Below are 26,802 nucleotides of genomic sequence, written 5' to 3'. Positions count from 1 at the left end.
TTGCAGATTGAAAAACTAAAAATTTATGAAATGGATAAACAAGATCTAGATTTAAAATTTAAGTGTTAATTCTTAAATGTATTCAGAAAGTATTTTGGAAGAACATAGCAACACAACTTTGACTCAGTTACATTTAAAGACTGCATGATGGGTGTATCTGTTTTTTTGTTCAGCTAAGCATCAAAGCCAATTCTTTGCTGTAAATTCATATTTTGAACTAGGTCCATCAGGAAGTCAAAACCCTTGAAGGTGATATTGCTTAACAAAATGTGTAGCTTGGTGTCAGTGTTGATAAAAATTGTAATAATTCCTATCTCATTATTTTCAGAAAACTAGGCAACAATATAAATGTGCAGATATTCCAGTTTATAGAGGGGTTAGAAGGAATTTTTCACATCAGTATTGCAGTTGTTGTTTTTTTGCCAGCTTTAATGTCTGTATGTACTTGTATCCTCTTGCTATCTTACTTTTATCTCTTGATCAGGGGTGGATTCTACTTATCTCCGCTACCGGTTAGCAATGGGAGCATACACGCGCACATGTGCAGAAGCTTTTGTACATGCACAGATCGTTCATGATGATGTCCAGGCGGGTGGACAGAGCCTCCCACTGCTGTTACTACCAGTTCACAAGAACTGGACTGAACTGGGAGCAACCCACCACTGCCCTTGATTTTATTTAATCTCTAAAAGGTAAAGGTAAAGGTCTCCCTCGCACATACCTGCTAGTCATTACCGACTCTAGGGGGCGGTGCTCATTTCCGTTTCAAAACCGAAGAGCCAGCGTGTCTGAAGACGTCTCCATGGTATGTGGCCGGCATGACTCAACGCCAAAGGTGCACGGAACGCTGTTACCTTCCCAGCAAAGGTGGTCCCTATTTTTTCTACTTGCATTTTTACATGCTTTCAAACCTGCTAGGTTGGCAGAAGCTGGGACAAGTAACGGGAGCTCACCCCATTACACAGCAGCACTAGGGATTCGAACTGCTGAGCTGCTGACCTTTAGATCGACAAGTTCAACGTCCTAGCCCCTGAGCCGCTATAATTTAATCTCTAGACAGATATAATTGAACGTTTTTCTTCTCATCAGACCTTGTTATTACCAAATGCCCTAGTAAATTTATTGATTTGATATGTTTAATAATTTTATATTTGAGCAAAAGAATACAGTAAATAGTTTTTACATTATGTACAATATTATTTTTATATTCTGGATAAGACTTCAAAAGCAATTCAAGCATTAAAGAGGAACAGTATATGTTACAACAGTAAGCTGTGCATACTCAGTTTTTTGCCTAACCCATAACTGCACGTTAAACAGTTGGAAGCAAGTAGATTAATTGGTTAGGAACATATTTATAATAACATATTTATATTACATCCTGAAATAAGAACTTTAGGTAAAGGCTTGTATAGTTTAGAAAAGTTGGAAGTGTTTTTTAAATGAGGCCTATTAAACCAATCAACTAAAAAATCAGGAAGTCTATAAAATTGTAAAGTTCATAGCCTTTATTGCCCATACTTTTTCCAATAAACAAAGCTTGAGTTTGAACAGTATCAAAAGCAAATAAGATGAAGACCTGGTTGGATGATTCCTATAATTGAAATACAATGAATGAAGGATGCAAAATGTTCAAAAGGAACAAGTGATAGAAGTGAGGCAGAGTTACAATTGAATGAAGTTGGTGATGCTTTAGAGAGTATAAAATTAAAATAAGAATGAACTCTCTGAATTAATAATTCCACCTTATTTTGAAATTGTTGCATCCTCATCTCAAGTGTTATATCTAGTTTTTTATTTTTATCCATTGCAGGGTCAAACAGCCTGGAACAGATTCAGAGAATGGTAATGAAGATGAGCAGGGGATTAGAAACTTAAGTGGAAATATTTAACTTTGAAAACAATACCGAAAATTGAATAACATCTTTCAACTAGCAGAAAGGATGTCTTCCATCCCACCCACCCCCTTTGGAGCTCTCTGAGCTTGGTGGTTTTCTTGCATGAAACCTCTTTCATTACCCAAAGTAAGTGGTGCTAGCACTGATGTTGTTACCTAGTTTGGGTAATAAGACATCTGCAAGAAAACAACCAAGCTCAAAAAGCATCAAAGGGATGTGGGAAAACATTTCAATCCTGTGCTACAAATATTATCCTGTATTGGAAAGGATGTCACAAAGCAGAATATCAAGCAGAGGTGGGTTTCAGCAGGTTCTGACCAGTTCTGGAGAACCGGTAGCGGAAATTTTGAGTAGTTTGGAGAACCGGTGGTAAAAGTTCTGACTGGCCCCGACCCCATCTATTCTCTGCCTCTCGAGTCCCAGCTGATCGGGAAGAAATGGGGATTTTGCACTAACCTTCCCCTGCCACGCCTACCAAGCCACACCCACCAAGCCATGCCATGCCTACCAAGCCACACCCACAGAACCGGTAGTAAAAAATTTTGAAACCCATCACTGATATCATGATCTGCTTATTATCATTCCAGAATACAGGACATAGAATAATGAATTTAACTTACAGAAAAGATAGTAATGCCAGTATGACATGATCTGTCAATTTCCTTTTGTCCTCTCTTCAAGCCTTCCAATCAACAGCAATGGTGTACATTTACAACTTTCCTTTTTAAAGAATAATCCAGATATTTGAAGCCTATAAAAGTTTATAGATTGATGTGATGAACAAGCTAATCATAAGGGTGCCACAAGACTCCTTGTAATAAATACTGTGCACTTTGACTTACTTGCTTTATAGTTACTTATATAATTGAATTCAAAAGTAATGGAAACTTGATAATTGGTCTAACAATTAGATCAAATTTTAGATGTAACCTTAAACTATATAGTTCTCCATGTAATCAGTAGTATTTTGGAATTAAAATTATGAGTATGGCTGATTTTGAACAATGGCTGCAATGGCAGACACAGTCTTTCATTCTCAAAATATTTGCTTTTTGGTAGCTAATCCTATTGTGCAAAGTTTCCTATTTCGTAGGAAATAACTTTCCTGTTTAGCCATGTTAAAAGATAACTCACCCAAATCTCTCTTTTGGAATAATGTTTTCTACTCGAACATCTGTTTAAGAAAAGGTGAACTGCATGTTATAAGGAAAAAGAACATGGACAAGTACCTGCTCATACCTCTGTCCCATTCTGTCCCATTTCTAGTTACAGAGAATAGACACAAGAACAACGGAGTAAGGAAACCAGCTAATCATACGTGGAATAGTCCCTTCACACAATGTACTTTTTATCTGATTCAGCCATTTTTATTTTAGGATTACGTCTTGCCCAAGTGCAGTATATAAGCATTGTTAGACATAAATGTAGTAACAATCTGAAGCTCTGCTTTAAAGAAATCTGGTCTTCCCCCAAATCATAGAAAGCAAAGATTCAATCTAGTGGATACCAAGGGAAATATTTGCAAAGGCTCCATCATGAACTTCAGGTTTCATTTTATATGGCTATATTCAAATGCAAGGATTCACATGGCATTCACATTTGTATCTAACATGTTGTAGCTGATTTGTGGTTCAGTGTACATAGCAAACTGAGAACTATAAAGCATAGTGAATAAATCACTATTAAGTTAACCATGGATAAGTGATAATGTGAACATAGTCATGCATTTATTTCTGCCTCTTTGTTCTGTGGAAGTACAGAAACACTGGCATTCTGATTAGAACTAAGCATTCTTATTTTGTCTAAAATATTTAGCCTGAAATGAAGATTAATCCAAACAAGCAGTGGTTGTACTGGTTTCCTATTCTTGCCTCCTATTGTTTATCAGATTAAATAGGAACTTCTTCATCATATTATATGATTATTATTGGCAATATTATTCACAAAGCAACAATTATAGTTTACTGTTACAACCAAATTGTTGTTATTGCTTAGATTTATAGCGCTATCTCCAGGTTCTCAGTGGCATGAGTAATGCCCATTCCTCTCATTCTATCCCACTATAATAATTCTTTAAATATCTTGAACAGATAGTATAACCAGCCTAAAATCTTCCAATGAGTTACTATGTTTTAATTGGTATTTTCCCAATCCTAGTTGCAGTTGGTTTGCAAATGATGGTTTGTACTAAACGCAATTTGTAGTTGTGTTTGATTTCATACAATTATAACGTCTGATATCATTTTGTTCATGGGACTCATGTAGACGAGAATGCATTTATGAAACTTTTTACTGAGCCTAGTGTATATGGGAGGAAGCAGATAGAACAGTGATCCCCAACATTTGTGGCTTGGTGACCCAGCTGGGGGGAAGAGACTTGTGTGTGGTGGGATGGTGCGCACACACACACATGCAGCTCAACTCACAGGCCAGTGTGCATGCGTGCTCAGCTCAACTTGTGCAAGTTGAATTGCACACGCCAGCCTACTGCTCACGCAGATCAAGCTACCACTCACATGGCCTGTTGCAAATAGGGCGTGGCCTGGTAGTGGGCTGTGAGCCAGAGTTTGGGGATCCCAGAAATAGAACTTGAAACTCCACTGTGACTTCTTAACAATAAGTTAAGTGATGCTGCAACTGCCCTTTCTGGTATATGGAGGCTGTTGAGATCTGAATGGGAAGCAATAGGCTAAAACTGCACTTGGAGGAACAGTACTGAATGCAGGTTTGATAATTTCCATCTTTGATTGTGAATGGGATTGCATTGCCCCAGATAGACCTGGTGTGAAATTTGGGGGTTCTCCTGGACGTATGTTTCTTACTAGAGGAGCTGTTAGCAAGCTTGCCCAGGAGTGTGTAGTGTACCAGTTATGTTCATTCCTGGACCAGATGGTTACCATACACCTGGGTCATCTCCCAGTTGGACTATTGTAATGCACTATACATGGGGCTGTCCAGGAAACTTCAGTTGATCCAAAATGCAGCAACTTGCATAGTTCTGCAGAAACCCAGATTTGCACATGTTTCACCTCTTCTGTGAGGCTAGGCTAGCTGCTGATTTGTTTCTGCATGAAATTCAAGATGCTATTTATCATCTTTAAAGCCCTATATGAGACTATTTGAGTATATAATCTCTCCCTGGTTATATCTACCTGATCCACCACAATAACAGCACTCTGTGATATCATGCTGGCCCCATGACCACAGAAGCATCCTCAGATAGCATTGGCACAATGGTCCTTGAAATGGAGATAAACATCCCCCTATAGTTGGCATTGAGTAAAACCTGCAGGGATTCTCCCCCTTACCCACCAGAGTGGGAAGGCAAGGTATATTGCTGGTCCCATCATTTAAGGAAGTGCATCTGATGTGGAAGAAGAACATTCTCTGTAATGGCTCCTTCCCTTTTGAAAAAGTCCCCTTCTTGTTACTTTTCTGGAAGGCCCTGAAGATAGGGTCTATCAGTGGGCCTGAGACCCAGGTTGATTTGAAGTCAGTCAAGTGGCTTGTATGATTGCATCTGTTGCCATCATTACTTTGGGTAGGGGATTTCTGGAATCCCCATTGGTTTTTAATGCTGTAAATTGCCTGGAATCACTGAATGTGAGTTGGACAGCCATATAAATCTATTAAATACATACATAAAAATCACAAATTCATATTACATCTGAATCCTGATGAATAGATCCTATTAATTTTTTTTCCAATACCCTTTTATTCCTTTTGCTCTAATTAAGGAATGGAGTTGATTGAGGTCAATCAAGTAGAATGAGGCTGTGTACTTTCATGCCTTTCTCACAGTAAACAGAATAAATATTTTTACAAATAATTAACAAAACCATAAACTTACAGATATTGCTTGGCAATGTGTTCCAAGATAGACATGCCACCTTTGTCAAACTTCTGTTAATAGTATCTTATGTTTATGGTCTACAGTAAAAATACATGTTAAATCTTTTTACGTGTTCTGGAGGTACAAAGCATTTTAAAGGGGAAGTTGTTTAAATAGTAAATCTGATGTAAATCAAATTCTAAAACAATGTTAGAGGCATAATTCTGATTTTGAAAAGTTTTTAATCCCCAACACTTAATATTTAAACAGTTAATCACTTTCTGGGAAGAAGCATTTGTTCTAGTTTAATTTTGTGCCATTTTTAATTTTAATTATTTTATTTTTACTGTAACATAGGGACAGGATTCTCGTTTCACCAGGCAAATATGCTCAGTAACAAGAGACAGCTGTTTTTATGGTGTTTCAGACAGGTGTTAAGTTTAAACTCCCATGCGGTCTGAGGCTCCTTTTGGAGACCAAAGCTTTGAAATACTGCTCACCTTTACTGAGTACACCCAATTCTTCTTAGCTTCTGTGCTCAAAAGAAAGTTAGTTAAACTGAGATACATCTGGAAACGGTGGCTTCAAACGAATGAATATCTCTTTTGAAGAAAGCAATATTGAAAATTGCAATAATAAAATCTGGGGAATAAAATTTAATTTGGACAAAAACAGTAGAACAAACATTTATTATTTCCTAAGCTGTAATAATGTGCCTGCATTTATCTGAATCTGAACCAGAACAAAAACAAGGCTGGGGGAGGAATAGGGAGAGATACAGTGTACTAGATCAGAATAATGTAATATCTTATGTGTTGATGCACTTGCTGGTTATATTAGAATGATGATTTAAGGAAAACATGCAGGAAAGGTCACGAAAGGTCAATTTGCTATCAACTTGTGTGTAAATCTAAATGAATCTAGAATATATTTGAATATTGGGACAGGAAAACTTAAAAATAACATAGTTGTATTAGCTATAGAACTATAGTTCTATACAAAAGAAATGTTGAAATAAATGTAAATCATGATGGAATGATATATATTTTAAGGGCTTGCAGTACACTACTTCAGGAAGGAAAGAGAAAAAAAATCCATTCTGTACACTACAATGTAAGCTATATCAAAAAGAGACATGCATACATGTGTACTGTTAAATTAAATTTATATGTACAAATTTCAATCATCAAAAGGCAGGACAAACAGTTCTTTAAAGAAGTATATTTCTTACTATCCTTTTTCTTTCTGATGTCCATTAGAGCAGCCATTGCTGTGGGTGCTATAATAGTTTTTTTATTTTTTATTTATTTATTTTGTCACAACAATATATGTAGGTATCATACAAAAGATTATATAGTATATAAACACATATATGAGTAAATATAAGGAGGCATAAGCATATATATATAGGAAGAAGAAAAGAAAAATAATAGGACAGGAACGGTAGGCACATTTGTGCACTTATGCACGCCCCTTATGGTCCTCTTAGGAATGGGGTGAGGTCAATAGTAGAAAGTTTTTGGATAAAACTTTTAGGATTATGGGAAGAGACCACAGAGTCAGGTAAAGTATTCCAAGCACTGATGATTCTGTTACAGAAGTCATATTTTCTGCAATCTAGATTAAAGCGGTTGACATTAAGTTTAAATCTATTAGTTGCTCTAGTATTATTGCAATTAAAGCTGAAGTAGTCTTTAACAGGAAGGACATTACAATAGATGATTCTGTGAGTTAAGCTTAGGTCTTGTCGAAGGCGACGGAGTTCCAAGTTTTCTAAGCCTAGGATTTCAAGTCTGGTGGGATAGGGTATTTTATTGTTTTCAGAGGAATGGAGAACTCTTCTTGTAAAATATTTCTGGACACGTTCAATTGTATTGATGTCAGAGATGTGGTGAGGGTTCCAAACAGGCGAGCTGTATTCTAGAATTGGTCTAGCAAATGTTTTATATGCTCTGGTTAGTAGTGTGGTGTTTTTGGAAAAGAAGCTACGCAAAATTAGGTTTACAACTCTTAGAGCTTTTTTTGCTATGTAGTTGCAGTGGGCTTTGGCACTTAGATCATTTGACATGAAAACTCCAAGGTCTTTAACGGGATGGGGGTCATCTGTAAGGTAATGTCCATCTAGTATGTACTTAGTTTTTGGGTTCTTTTTCCTATATGTAAGACTGAGCATTTGCTGGTTGAAATTTGGAGCTGCCAATTTTTAGACCAAGCGGTTAGATGATCAAGGTCATTTTGAATGATAGAAGTATTGTCTGTGGTGTTAAATAGTTTGACATCATCAGCAAAGAGAACACAATTACTTGAGATATGGTCACAAAGATCATTAATGTATAGTATAAAGAGTGTTGGTCCAAGGACGCTGCCTTGAGGAACGCCACTCTTGACAGGAACAGGATTTGATAAAGCATTGCCAATTTTGACCACTTGTTGTCTGTTAGACAGAAAAGCAGATATCCATTTGTGGAGGGGTCCTGAGATGCCATTGGATGTTAGTTTTAGGAGAAGTTTATCGTGTACTACTGAGTCCAAAGCTTTGCAGAAGTCTATGTAGATTGCATCTATTGATTTGCCTTGATCAAGATTTGAAGTCCACATGTTTTTGCAGTGGAGAAGTTGTAAGTTACATGATGATTTTTTCCTGAAACCAAATTGTTTGTTGGAGAGTAGGTTGTTAGTTTCTAAGTGTGAGGTAATGGATTGGTTGATGATAGATTCCATGACTTTGCAGGTGACGCAGTAAAGGGAGATCGGTCTGTAGTTTTCGACTAAGCTGGAGTCTCCTTTTTTGAAGATAGGGATGACTGTGGCTAGTGACCAAAGTTTGGGAAGAGAACTGGTAGTGAAAGCTTTATCAAAGATAATACTTAATATACTGCTATATTAATGGAAAGTTTTTTTAAGAAGTATGCACATAGTCCATCGGGTCCAATAGAAAGCGATGGTTTTAAGTTGTGAAGAGCTTTTCCAATGTTGTCTTCTGTGAAATCTATATGAGTTAAATCATCATAATCATTGCTGGTTCGTTTGTGGAATGTCGGATATGTGTTATCGGAGTTAACAAAAACTGAGCCAAAGAAAATGTTGAAGTGGTTTGCTTTAACTGTTTCGTCATTGCATTCTTTGTTGTTAGAATCTTTTAGTGGTGGGATGGATCTTGAATCTTTAAGTTTATTGTTGACAAAATTATAAAAGGCACGATTGGAATTTGTGCGCAGAAGGTTCTCTTCTTGCTTGGTGTGGTAATTTGTGCATTCAGTTTTTATTTGGTTGCATATGTTTCTGTAGCGGTTTTTGAAATTTGTAACATAGTGTAATAAACTTTGTAATAAAATTTGTAACATAGTGTAATAAACTCTTATTTTGCAAGCAGTATACTGCTTCTTTAAAACCCCACATAATATTTTGGCGTGTTTGTTTTCTTTTTAAAATAGATGGACAAGCAGGAAGCTCAGAGGGAAAAAACAACAACATTTTTAAAAAGTTTATCTCCAGATTTGAAATAGCAACCTTATATACACAAAGCAAATATTATAAACATTGTGTTAATTATAAAAGGCTGCTTTAAAATGTCTAGAGAATATGGTAAGAATAGGTTCATTTGGAGGGATAGTTCTTTCCACTGCAAATTTGCCAGTAAACTTCTGAGTTTATCTTGCTAGAAACTGGAGCATGCTATCTGAAATGAACAGGAGCACTAGAAAAATGTACTTTGGAAGCAGAGCAGAAAAATAACTTTTGAAGTTGTATTGATGGTAAGGGACTAATAGAGGACAATACCACTTGTTTCTGCCCTCCAGAAACAGTTACCGGACTTTCTGGTGATAGGTCAACTGAGAAGTGCAGAAATGTATTTTCTATTAATACTAAAATGTATTTTTCCCCTCAATTAAATTTCTTTATACCCTATGAAAGCACCCTCCTTGTTAAAATCTGTTTGATCCCCTTGCCTTGTTCACATCAAACATTGGTTGTCTTGAATAATGTCTGCATTTTTAAAAAAATTCTCCCAGTGAGCAATCTCACCTAATTTTGTTGTGAAATATTTTATAAAGCTGAATTTCAGTGTGGCAGCCCTCCCAGGGAAACCAGAACAGGAAACACAACCAGATGAACTAATTCAACTTTATTGTAAGGCTACATTAACAGAATCTTGCAAGTCTGAACATACAAATTTCCTGCAGTCATTTTTAACTGCCTGATCAATTAGGACAGGTCTTTCCTACGTTTTTCTGTCTGCTGAGTTCCTGGGGGCTCCTCTGTCTTTATTCTGATTGTTTCCTATGCAGCATCTCTTCTGCTCATCCCGCAAAGTCATTCCTGGGTACCATTACACCACCGTAATTTCATACAACTATCACCGTATTATCCAACCTTTTTTCTTTTGAGTTACAAATTTTAAATGCTATAGCTGAATTATCAACTATTTACTATAAAATGCAAAGTACACTAATACTTAATAAAATCATCTGCTACAATGCCCTTCCTGTCGAAGACTACGTCAGCTTCAATCGCAACAATACACGAGCACACAATAGATTTAAATTTAATGTGAACCGCTCCAATCTTGATTGTAGATAATATGACTTCAGTAACAGAATTGTTAATGCCTGGAATACACTACCTGACTCTGTGGTCTCTTCCCAAAATCCCCAAAGCTTTAACCAAAGACTATCTACTATTGACCTCACCCCATTCCTAAGAGGTCTGTAAGGGGCATGCATAAGAGCACCAGCGTGCCTACAGTTCCTGTCCTAATGTTCCCTTTGATTGTATCCAATTCGTATGATTATTTCATGCTTATACTTACATATACTGTTGTGTTTGACAAATTAATCAATTAATTAATTAATTAATTCCTGTGATGTTATTTCCCATCTTCCAGGCAAGAGTAGGGGCATTTGTCAAATGAGCTGTTCTTTTCTTGATATTTATAATCAGTCTAACACAGGGATGTTCAAACTTGGCCCCTTGAAGAGTGGTGGACTTCAACTCCCAGAATTCCCCAGCCAGCAACTTGCTCATATTTATAGCTCATGCTGGCTGGGGAATTCTGGGAGTTGAAATCCACCACTCTTCGAGGGGCCACGTTTGGACACCCCTGGTCTAACATCTGTATGCATCTCTTGCATGTATTATTATTCAAGACAGTGGAATACATTGGAGAGAAATTTATCTAGTTATATCATTACTATACCTAACTAGAATTGTTATACAATGATTATATTAGAGAAATGGAAGAGTTAATTAATATATTGATTAAAATGCCTATAACGTGTATGGCTAAAAGAAATTCAATATGTGTACATAGACTTAATTTGAAACAGGTTCTAATGCAGTGTTCAGAATTTTTTTTTTTACATTTTTTTAACAAGTTGCTTTAATTAACACTTCAGAATAAATTCATTAGGAAGTTACATTTCATAATAGAAAAGACATGATGTGTGCCTCTGAAAACCTTAGCTAAAGGAACTACTTTGAGAATTTATAAGTGTTCCTGGTTTCCTGCACCTGACAATATATAAAGAAAGCTACTTAGAAAACCAAATATTTATTAGAAGAGATAAAAATTTAATTAGATGTTGAAAAGGTGACTATAGTGCAGCTTTCCTGAAGGATGAAATATATACAGAAATACTAATGTAGAAAGTTAGCACCCACCCCTCTCCTAGAAGAATGAAATATTTTAGGAAATATTACAAAGGTAGAATATTTCCCCTAAAAGAGAAATAGAAATCTTAAGACAGAAATTCAGCCCCAGCTCCCTGCCCGCAGCAGATATTTTGGTTATCTACAAGACAAAAGACTGGGCCAGCTTATCTACAAAACAATAGACCTTCACTGTCAGGACATAATAGGATTAGCCTTCTATCCATCTAGCAACAGAACTCACCACATGGCATCTGGGGAGATTGCATCATCCAGCAAGGTTCAACCAAGCCTGGGACTCAAGACAGCCAAAAAAGTTACCCCCGCTTGGCCCCATGGGAGTCTGACAACCAATCAGAATACATTTCTTTCAAAGGAACAGGAAGCAAGTTCAGAGCCCAAGAGAAGGTATAAATCTCTCTCTCTCACCCACCCATGTGCTCGATTGCCCAGAACCTCAAACCATGTGGTCCTGTCCACCATTAAACCAGCTTTCCAAATAGTCTCCATGTTTCCAGTGTCTTTCTCCCCACATGGAACTGATCCCAGATGGACATTTCTTCCAACACTAATATATAGAAAAATATGCTATTATAGGGAAATCCTAATGGTATAAAGCTTCTACTTAAAAGACTTCATGGTCCCTTATACTTTACATGTTATAGTTCATTTGAGTGCAAAAAGATGTGCATAGATGGTCTATTTTTTTTTTAACCTGAGTTTTAGCCAAGCAGTAACAGAAAGAAATAGTGCCTATTTGGTCATGTGCAGTGGGTTTCTTGGATTGTACTGGTTGCTGAAAGTCAGACAAATGTGGATGTCTAAAAAAAAATATTTCAGTTCAGTATTAAAATTAGGGGGGTTTCCTGTTGGTCTGCTGCACAGTCACTTGGAATAGAAGGGCTGCCAAGGCTTTGGATCAGACTATGTCTATGCAACATCTTACTTCTCATGGGTACTGTCATTATCTGTAGTTCATAGATAAACTGAGGGAGATGAAACAAGAAAGGAGACATCCAGAGAACCACAAGTGCTATTAAGGCCTACTTTTTGGTGCTAAGGATAGCAAAGTGGCAAGACTTTTCTGCCATTATTGGATCCATAGATACCTGCCCTGCAACCTTTTCCAGGTGATTTGGGCCCTCTTGGGTGGGACAGGAATCAGACCCCTTTATAGAGGCCTGGTGGAGGAATTTGTTTGGCATCTGTCAGACAAAGTCACCTGAATTTGTTCTCAGCTGGTTTTATTGCAAGTTTTAAGGAGGCCCCAGGGGCAGCTGCCTGCTGTGTTATCTATGATGTAAAACTATTTAACACCACTGACAATGCTGCTACCCTTCAAAAAGACCCTGACTTTGTGTCAGAATGGTCAAACAATTGGCAACTCCAAATCTCAAACAGCAAATGCTCTGTCTTACACATTGGCAAAATAAATAAATAAATCAGAACACAAAATACAAGCTGAGTGGACATGTCCTTTTAGATGACCCTTACTCTGTCAAGGACGTTGGAGTACTCATATCTAATGATCTAAGTGCCAAAGCCCACTGTAACTACATCGCCAAAAACGCATTAAGAGTTGTAAACCTAATCTTGCATAGCTTCTTCTCCGGTAATATTACTCTACCAACCAGAGCATACAAAACATTTGCTAGACCAATTCTCGAATACAGCTCATCTGTCTGGAACCTGCACTGCACATTGGACATTAATACAATTGAGCGTGTCCAGAAATATTTCACAAGAAGAGTCCTCCACTCTTCTGCTCGCAAAAAAATACCTTATGCCACCAGACTTGAATTTCTGGGCTTAGAAAACTTAGAAATACACCGCCTTCAATCTGTCTAAGTGTAGCTCATAAAATTATTGTGTCAATGTCCTACCTGTCAATGAACAGCTTCAACCACAACAATATATGAGCACACAATAGATACAAACTTAAAGTGAACCACTCCAAACTCGATTGCATAAAATATGACTTCAGCAACAGAGTGGTCAGTGCCTGGAATGCATTACCTGACTCTGTGGTTTCATCCCAAAACCCTCAATATTTTAACCTAAGACTGTCTACTGTTGACCTCACCCCATTCCTAAGAGGTCTGTAAGGGGCATGCATAAGAGCACCAGTATGCCTACCATTCCTGTCCTAATGTTCCCTTTATTAGTACTCATTTTATATATTCAATTCATGCTTATACTTATATGTATTATCTAATACGTACTTGACTAAATAAACAAATAAAACCTAATATGCCTGAAGAAATGATAGGATCTTTAGTACTGTGAACTTGGCTAACTGCTCTTTAGAATGCTGCCCCTTCTGATTAGTTAAAGCTGCCCAGCCATTGTTATGTGGGTAGGATTTAACATTGGTGAACTATTATTTGAGCAAGAGATTGTTCTTCTGCTTCACCTCTTTTTTGGATTAAATTGATTGAGAAGGTGGTCATGCAATAGCTTCAGAGAGCTCTGGATGAAGTGGATTATCTAGAAACCTTTCAGTTAGGCTGAGGAATAGGACAGAAACAGCATTGGTTAATTTAATTAATCTCTGGTAGGCTAGGATGGAGGATGGAGGATGGAAGCGGCCTTTTAGTACCATTGACTCCTGTAAGCTTTAGGGCCAGCTCCAGGTATTGTAGGTGGATGGCACAGTATTTTATTAGTACTCTTCCTTTTTCTGGGATCAGTCTCAGATGATGATGATTCAGGAGGAGATATCCCACCCTTGGTCCCTACTTTGTATGATTCCATATGGTCAGTATTCTCACCTCTCTTTTTAAACATCTACATGAAGACACTGGGTGAGATCAGTGGTGGGTTGCTACCGGTTCCCCGGTTCTTGCGAACCGGTAGTAAACATTTTGAGTAGTTTGGAGGACCAGTAAATGCCACCTCTGCCTATCCAAGTCCCCAACAGTGGAGTGGGGAGGGAATGGGGATTTTAAGCTTGCTGTCAAACATCAGTCGTAATACTAATGACTGTTTTGAACAATATGCAGGTTGTATTACATGAATGGCTATTTTATATGTGAAATTATGACTGAAATATCTCTGCACCTCTATTGGTTCACACTGTCAGGAAGTTTCTCCTTAGTTTTAGGTTGCTTCTCTCTTTGTTCAGTTTCCATCCTTTGCTTCTTGTTTTGCCTTCTGGTGCTTTGAAAATACATTGCCTAGACTTTCTGTGGCTCCACTGGTGTTGAGGACAGTCTTTTTAGACCGCCAGTCCTGGATCACGTAGAGCCGCTAAGACAGCGAAAATCAGCTGTCTAGCGGCTTGGAAACCTTTCCCTCGGGTGAAAAGGGAAAGGTTAGCGATCGGGTGGAGGTAGAGCTTCCCTAAAAGCCCCAGGAATGATCCTGGAGGCTTGAAGGGGAGAGCTCCATTGGGAACCCGAATTTCTGAAGCCTCAAATTTCTTTTGGGATAAAAAAAATTAAGGAAATTGAGGAGAAAATATTGAAAATTAAATACTTTGTTGCAGCTGAGGATGAAGAGATAAGAGAAGAAGTGGTGGCAGCATTTAAGACTCTGGTTGAATACACAAAACAATTGGATGAAAAAGTGGAAGAGATGGATCAAGTTAATTCGAACTTACAAAGCAAAATAGAGGCGTTTCAGACCAAGGCGAAGAATATAAAGCAGTTGGATGATAGAATTGAAGAAATTAATCAAGTTAATTTGGACTTAAAAAATAAAATAGAGGTGCTCCAGATCAAGGCGGAGAGAGCAGAAGAAGAGCAGGTTCTATTGCAATACAGAGTTATGGAATTTGCATTGAGAGTAAGAGGTTTGAAAGAAAATAAACGAGAGAATTAAAAAAAGATTTTTGCAGAGGCTTTTGCACAGCTGATTGAACAGAAACCAGTGGACTTTGAAACCCAAATTGAAAAAAAATTACCATGTTAATTTATGGGTTGCAAAGCAGAGACATTTGCCAAGAGATGTAGTAATTTATTTTACATCTAGAAAGATTAGGAATGAAATTTCACAAGTTTCTTATAAAAATAAAATGCAAATATTTGGACAAGAGGTATTGGTATTGAAAGAAATTCCTCCTAAAATGTTAAGAAATAGAAAAGAATATGCTTTTTTGGTGGATCAGCTTAGAAATCTCCAGATACAGTACAGATGGAATGTACCAGCTGGATTAACAGTAAACTATAAGGGAGGGAAATATTGTCTTAATACAGTTTTTAAAGCAAGAGATTTTTATACTAAAGTATTAAAGGTTGGAAGTTTGCCATTGTTAGAAGTTAAGATGAAAAGAGAGGTGGGAATGCTTAAAAAAGGGGAAAAGGAAGCAAAGCAAATACAACCTAAAATTGGGGCTGTAAATACAGGAGAAGAAATACAGAAAGCTCTAGGGAAGGATCAAAGTATGATTGTAACTATTAAACATTGGAAGATGGGATACTGTTTGTTACAGAAAATTGGATTCTAAACTTAATGGACTTAGATGAGAAGGTAGAATTATCAGCATATTTGAAAAATTATTTTTGAAAGATATATATAATGGAGATTGAAATAACAAAATACTAAATAGCTTTTAAATGAATGGAAGGTAATTGTATTAGTATTAATATTTTCCTTTTTTTTCTTTTTTTATGGAAAAGGGGAGTTGAGGTTCAAGAAGAGGGATGGGATTTTATGTTAATTAGCATATTTTAGTTTATGATTGTTAGATACAATACCCTGTATTTGCTCTGGGAAGTTGGGGGGGGAGGGGATGGGAGAAGGAGGGAGGAGGGAGGGGAAGGCTTAGGGTTTGGGGGAGGGGGGATGTATGGGGGAAAAATCTTGTAAAACTTTTTCAATAAATAAAAAAATAAAAAAATAAAATACATTGCCTATACATTCTTTCTGGCAGCCCCTTAAAAGCCTGTTGCCTATCACACACTTGGGCAAAGCATGGGAGCCATTTCCTCCTTTCAGTGGTCCATGAAAATGCATCTATAGTATGTAGATAATAAAGTTGGAAAAAGGTGAACAACATTTTTGCAGATACGTTGAGGCTGAGTGTGACAAGGAATGGCTGAGAGGGGAGGGACCAGGCGAGGCACTCCTTGATGTGGATGACATTAAGTTGGCCATGCCTACCCAGTCACATGACCATCAAGCCATGCCCACAAAATAAGCCACACCCACAGAACCAGTAGTAAAAATATTTAGAACCCACCCCTGGGTGACATGATCTATCAGCATGGGATATAATGTCATCAGATGACATCCAATAATATCTTTCTGCCTCTAGTGAATTAAGCAGTGCTGTTGATGCCCTATCCTGATGCCTGGAGACTGTAGGGCAGAGGTGACATCCACTTACCTTCGCTACCGGTTTGCAAATGGAGCGTGCTCGCGCGTGACACCTCTGCACATGCACAGAAAATCAAAAATGGGATGTGATGATGTCCAGGTGGGTGGGCGGAGCCTCCCATCATCAGCGCTACTGGTTCGGCTGAGCAGGATAGAACCGGCTGCATTTCATCACTGCTGTAGGGGCTTGGACGGAGACCAACAGGCTTTTACTGAATCCTAGCAATATTAAGTAGACTTTGGATTTTGTGGCCTCCATTTTAGGATCATGCCATCTTTGCTACTACAGGGGTTGTATTGCCCCAGACAAACCCAATATTCATTCAGGGATTTCCTCCTAAACTCACGACTCTTTTCAAAGAGCAAGTGGCAGTCATGACTGCACAGCTTCGTGTTGTGTACCAGTTATGCCCGTTCCTGGAAACATGGTTTTTTTCTCTCTTCTGTAACTTTAAATCTCTAAAAAGGTTCAAGTCATCAAATTTGCTTTAATTATTCATAATTCGTTAGGGTGAGGAGAAGAGTAGCTAAGAGTAGAGAGATACGCCTATATTTGTTAGGGTTTTTCATAAACCTTATTTATGTATTAAATATATAAATATGTAAGGCTTTTTAGAAAAATATTTATATGAATATCTAATCAGTATTTATAATCTCCCAGGATTTGAATTTATAATCTCCCATGATTTGAAATGGATACCTAACATTAAATGTGTCATTAAAAAGGCACAACAAAGAATGTTGTCAAGTCAGAAAGTTCAGACTTCCCCAGGAGCTGTTGATACAGTTCTATAGCGGAATTATTGAGTGTGTAATTTGTACTTCTATAATAGCCTGGTTTGGTACAGCAACCAAACAGGTCAGGTACAGACTTCAGTGGATAGTTAGGATTGCAAAAAATAAAACAAAAAAACAATTGCACCATCCTGCCTTTCATTGAGGATCTGTACAGTATACTGCACAAGCCAGAAAGAGGGCTGAGAAAATATCTACAACTGTAGATAGAGATATATAGTGTGTAGATATGTAGGTTTGTAGATATACAGATCTACACAGGAGACAAATTTCTTGTGTTCCCAATTACACTTGTCCCCTATTCTATTCTATTCTATTCTATTCTATTCTATTCTATTCTATTCTATTCTATTCTATTCTATTCTATTCTATTCTATTCTATCCTGCAAACAATAAAATATTCATTAAATAGATAAGACTGGCACACAGGGATGAAGTTAGTGTCATTCCAATACATGATTCTATGGAAAATGACAATTACGACCGAGCTTTCCTCCTTGTGAAATTTTAATGATTGTCATTACTGATAGTAAATTATGTCATCCTTGAACATTTCACAACTGAAAATAGAGACAAACGTGCCATATGCTTGTTCTTGTACTGAAGACAGATGCCTAATTTTAGTCTTCCTGCCCTTTCATGTCACCTATACTCCTTCTGAAGGTTCTGCTGAATCTGCTCCATTTATTTAATTCTAGACTTAAGCACTGAGATGTAAAAGTAAGTGATGGGTAAGTCATCCAGTGTTGAAAGACTTAAGAGTCAGGGATTTTATAATTTTTATTCTCAAGGTCCTGTGTGCCTGGTTCTTGACTTTCAAATTCCTTATAATAGTTTAATCCTAAACTTTAAAGATTTTACTTGCACAAAGCTTTTGCACCTATGTCTTTGAAATGGAGGTCTTATCAACTTAAAGGGGGGGTGGGAATATTGCTGCAAATTCCATAGAGTTTTGCTAAAAGGGTTTTAAAATATATAGAGAAGTAATTTTATAAAAAGTTCAAACAGCAAATATATTTAAACAAAATTGTTGGCAGCTTTCATTCATCCAGAAATGACTTGCTGTAAATTTGATCCAATATTGTTTGTCACCTTCAGAAATGGACACAGTTGGCACTAGCATTAAGTGTGGAAATGCATTTTTGGCCACTGCAAAATCTTCTGATTTTTAAAAAGTGGAATATAATTAGAGGTTGGATTCTATAATACCCATAACCTTGGTTTTAAACTATTCAGGATGGAAGGGAAGCAACCTATAATTCTATTCAATAGGTGCTGCTTTATTTTTGTGCTTATGAATTATATATTTTAAGTCATACAGATGGTTTACCTGCAAGAGTTTTTCTTCCTATAGTGTAGTGATGGTGAACCTTTTCGGCACCAAGTGCCCAAACCTGAACACGCGTGCCAGAGCACCGGAAACTCAAAGACCAGCTGACTGGTGCTCATGCTGGCCAGCTGGTCTTTGGGTTTCCACCTGGTTTTCGCTGCATGCATATGCGGCTGCCAGCTGGTCTTCATGCGTGCCGGAAATTCAAAGACCAGCAGGCTGGCATGCGTATGCACACCCTAACCAGAAAAGCAGCTGGCAACTGCGTGCATGCCCACAGAAAGGGGTCTGTGTGCCACCTCTGGCACACACGTGCCATAGGTTCGCCATCACAGCTATGTAATGTAATGTGGAAATGACCTTGAGAGACAGGGCAGAGACAATACCTAGAGAACAATCAGATAAAAGGGGAAGGGGAGCCTGCAGCTGCATAACAGGCAGAGAAGGAAACTTAGAATTGATTCCCCCCCCCCAAAAAAATTATCAGCTTGTAAGAAGAAAGACAGGAGGTTTGTACTTTCATACATGGAAGATTCTGTTAATGTAGCCTTATAATAAAATAGAATTAATTCATTTGGTCTGCTTCCTGTCTGGTCTACTTGGGAAGAGTGACACATAATTAGCTGCAATTAGCTTATATTTGCTGGTTGGAATAGAAAATACTGTTTAAAATAAGAAATGAGCAAGGAAGGGGGCAACTTTATTGCAGACTATGGGTAACTATGAAGAATAGATTAAATTGCTCTTGTTGGCAGGTGCTGAGAAAGATCCTAATGGGTTTCACTAGTTTTATACAGCTGATGGCAGCAACTCTTTTATTTTAGGTAGGAGATCACCAGGAAATCATAGCACTTTAAATTTGACATGGGAAGTGAACAACACTCAGCAGAAATTTGGCTTAAATCAAAGAGGTGTTACCTTTTAAATAGGGCATTTGCCAGTCTTCTTTTCTTCACTCTTTCCCTTGCATCACTTCCATCCAGTTTCTCCGTTTCATTTTGGTCTTTTCCTTGTATCAATATCCATATTTTTTATCTTAACTCTGTTATGTTTTTCCCTCCTCCTCTTTTGCTCTTTCTTTAGAAGGAGGGATCCAGATGTGTTTGTCAATGTATGTAAGAAACCATGTTATACGAAGATGAAATTATTTTGTAAACTGGGTACCTTTTTTCCAGACTGGCTTGAGTTGGATTTGATATTGCTAACCTAAAAAGGACTGTCCTGTCCAAGTTCTTTTTTTCTGAATTGATGTTTGGATTCTTCCTTGAAAGGGTTTCAATTTTTTTCCTTAAAATCAGATTTCTCTTCCTTTATTATGGGTAAAACCCATAATAAGTGTTATAACCAAATATATTGCTACACAGGATTCAGATATACTGCTGAAATAGGATTCAGTTACTGAGACAATGCATTTATCTGGATTACTAACCAATCTCAATGCTTTGGGGGCAAAAAAGGCAGAATATAAATTGATTGAATAATAACAGTGATAAACCATATATTCCAACGTTTCATAGCTGAAAACTGACTTGTTATTTTAACTCCCTTGTACCATACACAGAGAAAACACAGAGACAAAAGTATGCATTACTGAAAGGTCTTCTCTGTTTGCTTACTGTAAAATTGTTAGGAACCGATTCAAAATACGACTTGAACAGTTAAAAATAAGCCTAATGAACATGTGAAATAATAATACGCTGCAATATGCTTTACTTACAATTGTATAAGTGCTTACAAATTAAGAACTGGTATGTTCAGTGGGGCTTACTCTCTAATAAAAAAGTCTTCAGTGTTTGGGGGTTCCTAACATGAACTGCACTAAAAAGAAAATGCCGCTGCTGCTATATTTGGAGATTTTGTTGTTTGAAAATGGAAGATGGTTGGTTAATATTAATAGCAATATAAGAATGTAAGGTACTGGATCTTAATTAGACATTCCCCACACTAAAAGCAGAAGAAACCCAGGGCTGCAATTGAGAGGGGGGAGGGAGAGGGAGGGGGGGTGGGGAGTGAGTACAGAAAGAGCAAAGTACTTATGTTAAACAATGCAATACTTTTAGAACTTGATCTTAAAAAATAATTTTAAGCATCGAAGAACATCAACAATTTTTAGGCACTTGTTTTAGAAAAGGAGTTTGGAGCAGTCATATTGTTCTACTACCAGAATGGAAAATCTGTGTACTGTATAATATAGCCTATGTATTTGTTTTCTCTTGCCTGGGATTCCTCAATGAATGCCATTAACTAATGAATGTGTAAAAAAATAGATTACCAATGAACAAATGGTAGCATAGAGAGGTTTATTTTAGATCAACAAAACCTAGTATACATCGATGTAAAGATCAGTAATTTTGTGTGATACAAAATCCATCCTGTTTTTATCCATCATTTCCTTCTAAAGAAAATAGATTTTAGTTCAGATGGAGAAATTTGTATCTGAACAATTCTATCAAACAAAAAATCTCTTTAGAAAAATTAGAGAAAAATCTGTCTCAGGTAATACTGGGATGTGATCTAAGAATGGAGCTGATATATTGAGATAGATCTAAAGAGTTAGCATCAATTGTATGATTGTAGGCAGTCATATCTATTCATAATCAAACATTGTTTGGGGCAAAATGCAATACCTTTTTTGGAAAATATTTCGATGAAAATGTTGATAGTATATTTAACTAATACCTAAAAATATATATTCCAACTGGTTTATTTTAGATTTGTTTTTCTGTTTTATGTAAAAGTCTATTGAAGCGTGAAGTTTCAGAGATGTTATTTTCTTATGTTTAACTGCATAAGCTGGAGAACATTAGTGGAAGAATGCAAAGAGATGTGAACATATATTGAGAACATATGTCTATTTCTTGAATTTTATTGAGATATATGATATATGATTTAGATCTGTTATAACATATTGAATAATGAAAACCATAACTAAAAGGAAAAAAGAGGAATAGGGTCAGAAACCAAACTGAACTTTTTATCATAATGTTCTCCTAATATTCTGTGAAATTATTTTTGACAAGTTAATTTATGGAATGAAAAAGCTATCATTATGCCATTAGGAGAGGGGGGAAATTGTAGGCTTACAAGAATAAGGAAAGAGTAAGAAAGAACATAGCTAACTTGGATAAATTCAAGTATCCGGGGTCAGATGAATTATATCCTAGGAAAGTATCACCTAAACTTTTCAACTCAGTGCTTCTATATAAACCCCTATGCCTTTGCACACTATCTACTTGCTAATGCTTCCTGCATGTAAAATATGAGTAAAATTTGACATAAGATTTTTTAATCATTGTACTGATTACTTTTATCATGCATTTTAATTGCATTTAGATTACATACTATTAGCATGCTCCATTAACATACACATATTTAGTAAAGTAAATAAAATGAGATCTATTATAAGATGCTAGTGTGATCCTTGAGCTTGGTAGTTTTCACTTAACTTCATAATATCTGGAGGAAACCTGGATAGTAGCATTCCTAAATCACTAAAATAACAACATCCAAATGATTTTGATGTTTCATTAGTACGGAATTCACTGAACTAATACTAATTCAAAGAGATAAGAAGATGAAAAACAAATATAAAGAAGCTTTGCTTTCCCCCATGGAGTGGAAATTTCACACTGCAGCTACGTAGTTTGATGTCTTCTGCCATAGAAGATTTGCCTTGATTCTTCATCATTCTGAAGCTCATTTGTTTCTTCTTGCAGATTAAATAATTGGCCTCCCATTGTGCAAATGAATAGATTTGCAACCCAAACAAGTATTTTCAAATCAATTCAAATCTCAAAGTCATTCCTTAGTGCCTACAGATGAAAGCAAAATTCTTCTGTCAAAATCTGAGTAGGATGTTTTTATGAAATTCATGCTGAGAAACTATGCAAAAACTCTTTTACCAGTATTATGTTTAAGTAACTCCTGCTTCACAATGGAATTAGATTAAATTGATTAAATTGTAATTATCAACTTGAAATTGCATATTTTGCATATTCATTATTCTCTATGCAAATATTGAATTTTATCATATAATTTAGGTCAGCACACAGCAGAAATGGAACCCAAATACTCCAATAAAAATTGTAGTCATATCAATATCTTCTGAAAATCTGTAGCACTTCAGTGTCAAACATTGCTCTAGAGTATTGAAGAAACTAGGAGAAATTATTGCCGAACCATGCTCAATAGTGTTTGAGTCCTCTTGGACAACTAGGAGGTTGTCCCAGAAAACTGGAGAAAAGTAATCAATTTGCCTACCTTCAAAAAGGTGAAGAAACACCTGAGAAATTATAGATGACAAAATCAAAGTCTTCAAACAGATGATAATGATGATATTATTTTTGTGCCTTTGAGTCAATGTAGATTTCTTGCCTGGACAAGTCATTGTAATTTTCTTCACAAGATTTCAGAAGTGGCTTTCCCAAATTCATCAGGCTTTGTGCCTATGATGGGACTAGAATTCAAGTTTCTTCTGGTTTCTAGCTTGATGCCTTAACCACTACACTAAACTGGGTCTAAAACAGAGTATCAAATGGATAACTTTTGAACATTTGGAAAGGAACACAATAGTTAATATGAGTCAAGATGGATATGTCAAACAAGTAATGCTAGATTATTTTTAAAAAATGGGGAAGAGGGAACTGCTTTGGATTTACTACACCTTGACCTCACCAAAGCTTTCAACAGTCTCTTAATATATTGTCGTTACTAAAATAGTAAAATATGGGCTAAATTATACAATTTTTAAAATGACTTCATAATTGGCTAAATTATCATATTCAGAAAGTACGGTATTCATAACTCGCTCCAAACCAGATTAGAAACTATCATTACATGGATCAACAATTGTATTAATTACGTGGCTGGAGATGGTGATTATCAAATCTGCAGAGGAACACTGCACTGCTGTTAAAAAAAAGGATTTAATAAAATAACTAGTCATAAACATTGGATTGAAATGAACAGGATCAGGTTTATTGGTTGGGAAATCTCTGGAATTTGGATAACAAAAATGGATAACAAAAATGAAAGGCATATGTATAGGTTAGAGAGGCCTCATGTGGGAGTAGTAAAAGTGAAAGGGGTGTTAATGTCTTTTCAGCCACAAGTTAAACATAAGCAAGTAGAGTGATGCAGCTGATAAAAAGGCAAGTGCTACATTGGGGAGAACATAAACAAAAAGCAGTGAGGTGGCATCATTATTGTTAAAGCAGCTTTTGGTTTTGATATTTCTATCCCATTTTTCATTTACTGCATACTTTTGCATTTAGATATCTAATGAACAATTGACTTCTCAGACTTCTCCCTTCAATATGGATACAGAACTTCTTTACAGGCCTGAATGATAAGGAGGAATTATTTCAATTCCTTTTAAATGTGGTATTCTTTATGCCAGGGGTCTCCAACCTTGGCAACTTTAAGCCTGGCGGACTTCAACTCCCAGAACCTTCAATTTAATTGAAGTCTCCAAATCTTCAGTTTGGAGACCCCTGGCCAATTTAGGCCAGGGGTCTTCAATTCTGGGAGTTGAAGTCTGCCAGGCTTAAAGTTGCCAAGGTTGGAGACCCCTGCTTTAGGCATCAGAGACCTGTGATTCAAATGAATTTGTTAATCAAATTCTGTAATCATCAATACTCTTGATTACAGCTGTGAAAAAAAAGGCCAAACATTACATTTATTGCATTGTTATGGATTTCACAATTAGATCTGTCATACAATTGAAATCTGTATGTTTCTTTTTTTATATAGGTGTACCAAGAAAAGAAAGAAAATGATTCAAAGAAAATGACTCCTCTGATCCTGATGATTCCAAGTTTTTGTTTCTTCATTCTCAGTCTTAAATACTTAGACGGCTTCTTGCAAAAATGATACAGTACTTAACTTGGCAGTGAAATTCTACAAACATTCATTCCTTGACTACCAGGTCTTCTTTTTACTTATGATGGTAAGTTGTTTTATTAAACTGTTAGAAGTAGTAGATTTCTCAGTTTCAGTGTGCGGATTCTGGAAAGAGCACCAAATGAATCAGAGTTGTTGCATGCTCTACTAGTGTATATAACATCCAAACTATTTTTTGACTGAACAGAGTTATTTCCTAAACAAAACTTTTTCAAATCACTCTAAAATACAAATAAAATAGGATTTATTGAGACCAATAATAATATGGCTTTGCTACTGTGGAATAATTAGTTTCCGACTTTCCTTCCTTTATCTTCATTATACTTTCATTCTTCTCCCTTCCATAAAACTGAATCATACTCAGATATTATATGCTTGTTTATTTGTATCATGTATCATGTATCATGTATCTACCCATCTCACATACATGCCTGTTCTTATTCAAGAAGCAAATTGTCAGAGATGGGCCATCTTGATCCTGGTTGCCTAGATGAATGAGAACTCTTTCTGAATGATGAGATCAAGCAAATATTTATACCAAATAAAAAATAATTTATGAGACTATATTTGGATTGTGCCTTTAAAATATTGCAGTACTGATCTTGCAAAACCACAAAATGAAAACCTTCATAATTTGCAGATGTGGCCCCCAAACTACAAAAGATGAAACAATAAACTGCCATGTCTGAAAAGCTTATTGAATTAGAGTTACCTGGAATTTGTTAAAAAAAAATGTTGGTGTATGGATTTATCATCAGTACAGGTAGTCCTCGATTTACGACCAATTGTTTGGCAACCATTCAAAGTTACAATGGACCCCATTCAAAACTACTTATAACTCTGTTCCAGAGTTCCAAAAAAATCTTCTCACAGTCACAGGACTCCATTTTGAGTGCTTGGCAATTGGCTAACCCAGGGGTCTGCAAACTTGGCTCTTTTAAGACTTGTGGACTTCAACTCCCAGAATTCCTCAGCCAGCTTTGCTTCTGGGAGTTGAAGTCCACAAGTCTTAAAAGAGCCAAGTTTGCAGACCCCTGGGCTAACCTTTATGGCTAGATACAGCATTCAATGATCACATGACCATGTTTTATGATTTGTTTTTACCAGTTTCCATGTTTTTTTTAATGGTTTCTGTCAAAAAAACTCTTATAGGAATGAATTGATTCACTTAACAAGCAGAGTGTTAACTTAATGACCAGCACAATAAGGTTGTAAAATTGGATCTGATCATGTGGGTGTCTTGATTTGTGACAATCATGACTTATGATGAAAATTCCTGGATCTATTGGGGTCATAAATCAAGCAACTTTATCGTTGACAAAATGCAATAGAATCCTATTATTTCTGTTTGAAAAAGCAAATTACCTATATAAAATGTTGGACTTTTCAGACCGACTCCATACAGGTGTAGAAAATGCTATAATATGTTAGGTAAGCTGTGCCCCATTGGCTCATTGTTTCAGAAGTATTTCTTTATCTAAACAGAGAAAGAGATTGACCAAGGGTGAGCAATAAAAATGTGAGAGTAGGAGTGACTTTTGACTTTCTGCTGCCTTTCCCATTTAGTTGAAGATCACCCTTTGCTTCCCTTCCCAGCAGCAGATAAATGGCTACTGCTAGGTAGGGGAGAGAGCAAGGAATTGTGAGACTGACTAGAAATTGTCATGAACATGGCTAAAATGGAGATTACATGGCTGCAGCAGTTATGTAACAGCAGTCAATAACACTGTAGCAGCCACAACTTCCCCAAATTTCATTCCCTCAGGAGTCATGGGTTCTGGATTTTGGACATTTTCTGTAAGTTAGTCCATTTGAGGCACCTTATTTCAAAAATTGTTGCCCATTGTTTTATCCAGTGCAAGGTCACAATAATGAGAGTTTTAGCATTATATAGATTTATATTTGTGGCTTCAAATCGGTCTTAATTTCTGATGGCTCCCTGGACAAGTCTCTGCCATTTTCTAGGCAACATTTTCAAAAATGGCTTGCCTTCCTAGGGCTGAGAGAATGACTGAGCCAAGGTCACTCAGCTGGCTTTGTGCCTAAGGCAGGACAAGAATTTATAATCTCCCCATTTC

General features: G+C 36.7%; 1 protein-coding gene across 3 annotated transcripts in view; it reads left to right on the top strand.

Moving 5' to 3' along the window:
- Positions 1 to 26,802, top strand: part of CHRM3 (cholinergic receptor muscarinic 3) — a 315,579-nt gene that overhangs the window by 59,497 nt on the left and 229,280 nt on the right. For all 3 annotated transcript variants that reach the window (XM_058165805.1, XM_058165790.1, XM_058165797.1), the window contains exon 2: positions 24,575 to 24,770. The gene's annotated coding sequence lies outside the window, so the exon portion shown is untranslated. The remainder of the gene's footprint in view (positions 1 to 24,574; positions 24,771 to 26,802) is intronic.

Source organism: Ahaetulla prasina, chromosome 1 (assembly GCF_028640845.1).
Source record: "Ahaetulla prasina isolate Xishuangbanna chromosome 1, ASM2864084v1, whole genome shotgun sequence".
Lineage (NCBI taxonomy): Eukaryota > Metazoa > Chordata > Lepidosauria > Squamata > Colubridae > Ahaetulla > Ahaetulla prasina.
This window is presented reverse-complemented; position numbering and strand designations above follow the sequence as displayed.